Source organism: Ctenopharyngodon idella, chromosome 4 (genome assembly GCF_019924925.1).
Source record: "Ctenopharyngodon idella isolate HZGC_01 chromosome 4, HZGC01, whole genome shotgun sequence".
NCBI classification, from domain to species: domain Eukaryota; kingdom Metazoa; phylum Chordata; class Actinopteri; order Cypriniformes; family Xenocyprididae; genus Ctenopharyngodon; species Ctenopharyngodon idella.
The window spans coordinates 19,973,100-19,981,180 of record NC_067223.1 but is presented as its reverse complement, the minus strand read 5'-3'; the positions used below and the strand labels follow the sequence as shown (position 1 = coordinate 19,981,180).

The following is an 8,081-nucleotide window of genomic DNA, read 5'->3' as shown; positions in this document are numbered from 1 at the left end:
TTATATGAATTTATAAAGTTTTAAATATCAATATTTTTCTTACAAAAAAGCGTCCCTTCGCTTCAAAAGGCTTTTATTAACCCTCTGGAGTCGTATGGATTCATTTTTTTTTATGGATGGATGCATTTTTTCTGTCTTCAGAATTTGGGCTACCATTCACAACCAACCTTGGAGGACTAAGGATATTTTTAAATATATCTCGGATTGTGTTTGTCTGAAAGAAGATAGTCATATACACCTAGGATGGCTTGAGGGTGAGTAAATCATGGGATAATTTTAATTTTTGGGTGAATTATCCCTTTAAGTGTCGCAAAAGAATTGCTGTCAAAAATCTGCTGCAGAGGAAAAAAGGATCACAGTTCTTGGGTTTCGTTTACAACATGCATAGTTTTTTGCAATTAAATACATCTTTGTATTGCATTACTTTATTTTTTTGCAACTTCATGTGTCATCATTTTGACACTATGTCGTCTACGCCATGAGCCAACCCTGCTTGAGTTTACAGTGAGGGTGTTGAGACCAGTTTGACAGGTTTTAAAAGTTCAGGAAGCAGGAAGCCTTTTTTGAAAGGCAAACCTTGTTCTGCACGTCACGGGCAAATAACAGTAAATTTATTTACTCAGTGGAAAGAGTAGAAACAATGTCTCACTACAGTACATAAGTTAAATGTAAGCAAAGCTCCTTTCCAATGGCGATCTACTTCAGCTGAGGAAGGATATTTAAACACATGTAAAGGTAAGTAAACTTAGCTTCATGCTAAACATTCATAAATTCATAAACATGTTTGTCCATGTTACTGTAAAAACTTAAAAGAGAACGGCTTTTATAATATCATGCTTCATCCATTCTCAGTGGTAAAAAAAAAAAAAAAAAAAAAAACACTGTCACTGTGGCATTACCCTCATTCTGAGATACAAAATTGTTCCTTAAGATAGAGAATCTGTACCCAAAAATGATTTTGTGTACTTATAAGGTACAATAAATTCTAATGGAAGCACCTGATGCATGCACACAAATTTTCATCGTTCATCCCATCCAGCACGTATATTATTTATATTATTTTATCTTCCTTTTTGTCTCCCTGGCTAGTTTCTGTTTGTTGTTATATTATTACTGACCATACTAAATGATCAAATTATTAATTTACTTGATAATGAAAAGGGTTATTGTAAAAATACCAGCATTGTTTGTATATGAATAACATGCCAAGCCACAATTATTTCATTTTTATTTATTTAGATCTGAAACAGTTTCATTAGATCTGATAGAGAAAGGTGACGTTTGTACATCTGTACATATACATCTCTGGTTAAACATTAATCCTCCCTCCTTTACACACTTTCCTGCTTTAATCCTTAATCCTTCTTTCTTGACATACTTTACCTGACACTCTAGCACTGGCACATGAAACTACAGTCTGGGTCCTCTATGCTGTAATAAAATCTGAAACTTGTAACTCTAAACTGGATAATCATCTAGTAAGCAACACATCAGCTCTATAAACTTACCATTAGGACAAAGACACCACAGCTGTACCTAAGATTGTTGTTGTGGAACGCCCTGTTGATGTTGCCATATACAGAAACAAACTACCTTGAAAAAGTAAAATAATTTCCAATGTCTTTACAGTTAATCATTCAAATGAATATTGGTATCATAATATTGTTGACACAATATTCATGCCAAGACCCAGGAGACATGATTTGTGCAATGTTTCTGTGATGACAAAGACAAAACAAAGACTATAACTTATTGCACCAAACAAAACGGAATAGAAGAGAACTTAATTGTGGGGCAGAACCAATAACTTCCCATGAGTATTATACGACCGTTTCATTGACACTTTACAAAAAAGTTATCTGTAAAAAATAATTAGATCCTAACTCCAAAAGCCTTTAAATAAGTCTACTAAAAACAAAGTCAGATGAACAAGTAACATAAAAATCTATGTGGTCAATAACGGCCACAGTATTATCAAAATGTGGTTAGGAACGACCACAATCTCTGCACTGCAAAAAATGCTTTTCTTACTTAGATTTCCTGTCTTGTTTCCAGTCCAAATATCTAAAAATTCTTGAATCAAGAAGCATTTTCTAGACAAGTAAAAATTGTCTTGTTTTCAGAAAAAAATAAGTCAAAATGAAATGTTTTTGCTTAAAACGTAAAATTATCTGCCAATGGGGTAAGAAAAAAATCTTGTTTTCCCTTTGCATTAAGATTTACTAGTTTTAAACAAAATGCACTTAATTTACATATGAATTGGGAAAACTATGGTCCCTATTTTAACGATCTAAGTGCATGGCACAGGTGCACTTAGGGTGTGTCAGTATCCACTTTTGCTAGTTTAACGACAGGAAAAAATGGTCTAAAAAGATTTGTATCTAAAATAATTAGCCAATTTCAGGCAAATAGGTCATTCTGATACATGCAATGACATGTTGGCATTGTTATCTTTATTTACACAATAATAATATTTTACAATGTAATCCTTTTATTTTTAATATTTGGCATGTTTGTGTGCTGCTGCATGTCCCTGTGTGTGTAACAAGCAGAGTGTACCCGCCTATAGGCACATTACTAACACACCCTTTAAATAAAAAAATACTGCACCCTTGACTTTAGGCCAGGTTTTTGTTGATCAATGGTGCAGTCTTTTCAGTTGTCTCAAAATAGCAACATACCAACAATGCGCCTGAACACACCTTGTTTTCAGACCATGGGTTAACAGATGGCTGTGAGTGCATTTGCTACACACTGCAAAAAATGCTTTTCTTACTTAGTATTTTTGTCTTGTTTCCAGTTCAAATATCATCAAATATCAAAAAATTCTTAAATCCAGATGATTTTACTAGATTAGTAAAATTTCATAAGATATTTTTTCTTGTTTTCTGGGGGGGAAAAAAATCAAAATTAAGTGAGTGGCCTAAAACAAGCAAAATTATCTGCCAGTGGGGTAAGAAAAATAATCTTGTTTCTGTTTGAGCCAGAAACAAGATTTCAAACAGAAACAATTTCTTATCCCATTGGCAGATAATTTTGCTTGTTTTAAGCAAAAATCAGAGGTGGGAGTAATTCACACATGTTCAAGTCACAAGTAAGTCGCAAGTTCCTACCATCAAGTCTCAAGTCACAGTGCACACAAACCAAGCAAGCCAAGTCCTGCTAAGGGTCAAGTTACAATACCAAACAGAAACAAGTACACTGTAAAAAAATATTTTGATGATTTGTTATCACAACATTTTTTCTTTTGTCAAATTAACTTGGTTGATTAATGTGGTTCAGATAACATAATATTTTGAGTTTCTGTTGATTAAACCAATCACCTTCATTGTATTAAATCAAATTTTTAATTTCAATGAACTCAAAATTTTAAGGCAACCAGGTAACTTACTTTTTTAAGTTAAACCAACAATTTATATTGGCCTCAACCTTATTTATTTTTTCTCTCAGAAATTAACTTAATTTAAAATTAAACTTAAAATTAAAAAATTCTACTTTTAATTATGAAATTAAAACCACCAGTAGGTGGTGGCAAATCACTGTCTTAATGAGTAAGTCATATAAGCATTCATTCAACTGATTCATTCAAAACTGCAGATTCATTCTGGAACAAAGCAAGTGACTGGGCCACTGAATCGATTCATTCAAACCCCCGGATTCGTTTAGTGACGAAACACCACATTAACGAAACTGCTTGCCACAAATTGCGTATGCTGTGGCTTGTTTGGAACTGTCATTGGAGAAATAGAGCAAAAACAGAGAATATTGACAATATTAATGTCTAAAATGTCACTTATCACAATATGAACTTTTTTTTACTGTTGAACTGTTGTATAAAATCAGTATCACATTTGCAATCGCACTAATATTCTGGAAATATTGTTTAATATCATATGTTATATAAAAAATAACTCATACTAGGGTCATTTTGCCACCATCTCTTGAATATTGGGTGCATTTTATTAATTCTTGTGGCATTTTGCCCCAATACCGTCTGAACTTCCTTTAGAAACATTGATAAAACACTGGTATCAGTTCTGTATATTGTTTTTCATCATTAGAAAGAGTGACATATTTAGCATTAAAGCACTTTAAAAGAAACTGGCAAATGTCAGCTAATTTACATCACGTTAATAACCATTAAAAACCATTATTAATTATTATTTTAATCTTTTGACAGCCTATCTATGATCGAAAATGTATAATCTTGTATAAAGAGCTGTTTTGACGTCTAGATTTAGTCAAATGAACTATAACGATCAGGTTAGCTTGCTTTTTGAAGTGCTGATTGAAGTTCGAGGTTGTGATGGTCATGTCTGAAATCACGTTGTTATGCATACAGCAGATCTCCTTTTATTAATATGGTCAGTTTCAAAGTGTTTATATCCTAAAGAAACGATCTTGTGAGATTTATTTTCTACCCTCTGTATTTGGCACGTTCAGTAAATTTGTCTGTGCTTGTGCTCGTCACGCAATCGCACGATTACTCTGATCATTGGTGTCAGTGATTCCGTAGCTTACATTCTTTGAATATTTATATAAAAGTAATTTAATTACTTCAGTTGTTATAAACTCATTCTCGAGTCACACAGTTGGACAGTCATTGGATCTCAAGTCAAAGTCAAGTCATTTTGTTCATTTAGTCAAGCAAGTCTCAAGTCCTCAAAATTGCAACTCGAGTCAGACTCAAGTTAAGTCATGTGACTCGAGTCCCCCACCTCTGGTAAAAACTCACTTCATTTTGATTTTTTTTCTCCAGAAAACAAGAAAAATATGTAATTTTACTTATCTAGTAAAATCAAACAAAACAAGGATTTTTGGTTATCTGTCAGGTCACAACCAGACCAGGTGAGCTTGGTTTGGAGGTGCCTGTCATGGTGCCCCAGCATCCTTTGTGGAGGAAGACACAGCGAAGCACAGAGGCTGGTACGGTGCTTGAGTTTTGCTGGCGGTGGGGAGGGGCAAGGGGTGATTCAAAGACGAGGTTTGTGTCTGTGTCGGGGAGGTTTGTTGGTTGTGCTCACCGGCGGTGGTGGAGTGGCTCCCAGAACTAGAGAGTAGTGTTTATCTGCAATCATTTTACACCCTAGCAACCATTTAGAGCACCCTAGCAACCCAAACACAAAGAGACATATCTTCAAATCTGAATGTCATAGAGGACTGGGGATTGGTTTATATCATTCATACTGGCCAGCAGCCTTTACAGTATCTGGCAACTGGCAGCTGTCAAGCCACCCCCTAGCAACCAAATAGAGTACCCTAGCAACCATTCAGCAAGATCTATATCTCTGCATCAGAACATTGTAGAGACATGGCGGTTTTCTCATTTGACTCGTGCTAGGAAACTGGACTTCAAACATGCTACACATGCTAGCCGTGAATAGCTACATGCTAATTGTGATTAGCTAAGTGTTAAATTAGACTAAGAACATACTAAGAACTCTATAAAATCTCCATAGTAACCATCTGTCACAACTACCAACCACCTAGTAACACCATAGCAACCACCCAGGTTACCATAGCAACCGCCTAGCAACACCTTAGCAACCACCCCAAGTACCTTAGCAACTGCCTAGCAACACCCTAGCTACCACCCAGGTTACCATAGCAACCGCCTATCAACCACCCAGAACACCCTAGCAACCACCCCAAGGACGTTAGCAACTGCCTAGCAACACACTAGTAACCGCCTAGCAACCACCCAGAACACCTTAGCAATTGCCTAGAAACACCCTAGCAACCGAGTGCGGAGTTTTTCTTCAGGAAATGTACATTCTAGTTACTGGTGCTTGCCTCTGGCGAAGCATCATTATTGTTCTCTTGCATACTTATTATTATTCTGCTGCTTCTTCTTCTGGACAAAACTTCGGCACGTAACTTGTCCCGCACCATTTGTCATAGACTCATGAATGAGGTGTCAAATCGTGCAGATTATTGAGGAATGGTGTTCTATGACTTTTATAAGCGTTCGGGTGTACGATGTTCACACAGCGGGCAAAAATCGTCCGAAAAATCCCATAGACTTAACATTGCGATGAACTTTGATGAGTCATAGCTCCTAACGAGGATTTCGTAGAAACATGTGGGTTACCATGTTTGAAGAGGCTGGCAAGCTCTGTAAGACCATACCTCAAAATGGGGTATAAGTTGTACCCCTGGGGTGCAAGAGCTGCCCAAATTTGCCCCATAGACATACTATGGTGAAGCCGTGCCCGTGAAACAGGAAGTGACTGCATGTTGTTTTTCCTACTATGGTAAAATACATAAGGATATTGTATGATACATAACTCTGGATCACAATGTCATAGAGACAAGGGGGTGGGCTCATTTTACTCAGGCAACCAATCAGTCTCTCTCAGAATCATTTTGAAACTATCAAGCCACACCCTAGCAACCATTTAAAGCACCCTAGCAACAGGTTCCATAGACTTTCATTGAAAAAGATCAAAGGGATAAATTTGGATGGAAGTGTCATAGAAACATGAGGGTGGGCTAGTTTGACTCGGGGCAGCAAACAGACAATCACGAATCACCTTCAACACTCCATAGCCACACCCTAGCAACCATTGTCGAGCACCCTAGCAACCCAAATCAAAAGAGGAATATCTTCAAATCTGAATGTCACAGAGGCATGGGGATTGGTTTACATCATTCATACTGGCAAGCAGCCTTTGGAGAATCATCACTGGCAGATGCCAAGCCACTCCCTAGCAACCAAACAGAGTACCCTAGCAACCGTTTAGCAAGACCTACATCTCTGCATCAGAACATCGTAGAGACATGGCGGTTAGCTCTTTTGACTCATGCTAGCAAACTGGACTTCAAACATGCTACACATGCTAGCAGTGAATAGCTACATGCTAATAGTGATTAGTTAAGTGTTAAATTGAGCTAAGAACATGCTAAGAACTCTATAAAAACTCCATAGTAACCATCTGTGACAACTACCAACCACCTAGTAACACCATAACAACCGCCGGAACACCCTAGCAACCACCCCAAGTACCTTAGCAACTGCCTAGCAACCACCCAGGCTACCCTAGCAACACCTTAGCAACCACCCCAAGTACCTTAGCAACCTCCAAGCAACCACCCAGAACACCCTAGCAACCGCCTAGCAACCACTCAGAACACCCTGGCAACCACCCAGTACACATTAGCAATTGCCTAGAAACACCCTAGCAACCGAGTGCCGAGTTTTTCCACTGCAAGCACCATTCACATTTTCTTCAGGAAATGTACATTCTAGTTATTATTATTACTGTTGCTGCTACTACTGCCACTATTATTATTACAATTATTAGTATTATTATTATTACTACTACAACTATCATTATGATTGTTTCAAATTGTCTTTATCTATTTATCACTCAGTGAGTTTATATCTATATCTTTTTCTTTTTTTTAACACCTTAACCAAAAATTTGAAATCAATAATAATGTTCACTGTTATATCACACTGGATTAACCTATTGTTTAAACTTATTGTACCTGTATACAGTGGAGTAACTTTGTTTTAAAAAGTGGGTGGGACAGGAATGTGTGTGTGGTGGTGGTGGGTGGGTGGGTGTGGGGGGGGGGGGTGTATTATTACAATAGTTACAATAAGGTTCATTAGTTAAACATTAGTTAATGTATTAAATAACATGAACTAACCATGAGCAATACATTTGTTACTGTATTTACTCATTTTCGTTAATGTTAATGGAAATACAGTTGTTCATTGTTTGTTCATGTTAGTTCACAGTGCATTAACTAATGTTAACAAGATTTTAATAATGTATTAGTAAATGTTGAAATGAACATTAACAAAGATTAATAAATGCTGTATAAGTGCAATTCATTATTAGTTCATCTTAACTTATGAACCTTATTGTAAAGTGTTACCAAACAATAATAAATGCACAATTTATTGACATAGACCTCATGTTTAATATGATAGTTTCATCTGCTATAATATTAATTGCCATTAAATATCCAATTGTTTTAGCAATGTAAATAAGAGACATTTAAACTTAACTCAGTAATATTAATGTATTGAATGAAAATTGTTTGAGTGAATGAATAGTTTAAGTCACACT

At 36.3% G+C, this 8,081-nt stretch overlaps 1 protein-coding gene across 1 annotated transcript in view; it reads left to right on the top strand.

Moving 5' to 3' along the window:
* The first annotated feature begins 541 nt into the window (after positions 1-541).
* LOC127510570 (sterile alpha motif domain-containing protein 9) overlaps positions 542-8,081 on the top strand; it is a 30,395-nt gene continuing 22,855 nt past the window's right edge. Inside the window, exon 1 of the mRNA XM_051890158.1 lies at positions 542-735. The gene's annotated coding sequence lies outside the window, so the exon portion shown is untranslated. The remainder of the gene's footprint in view (positions 736-8,081) is intronic.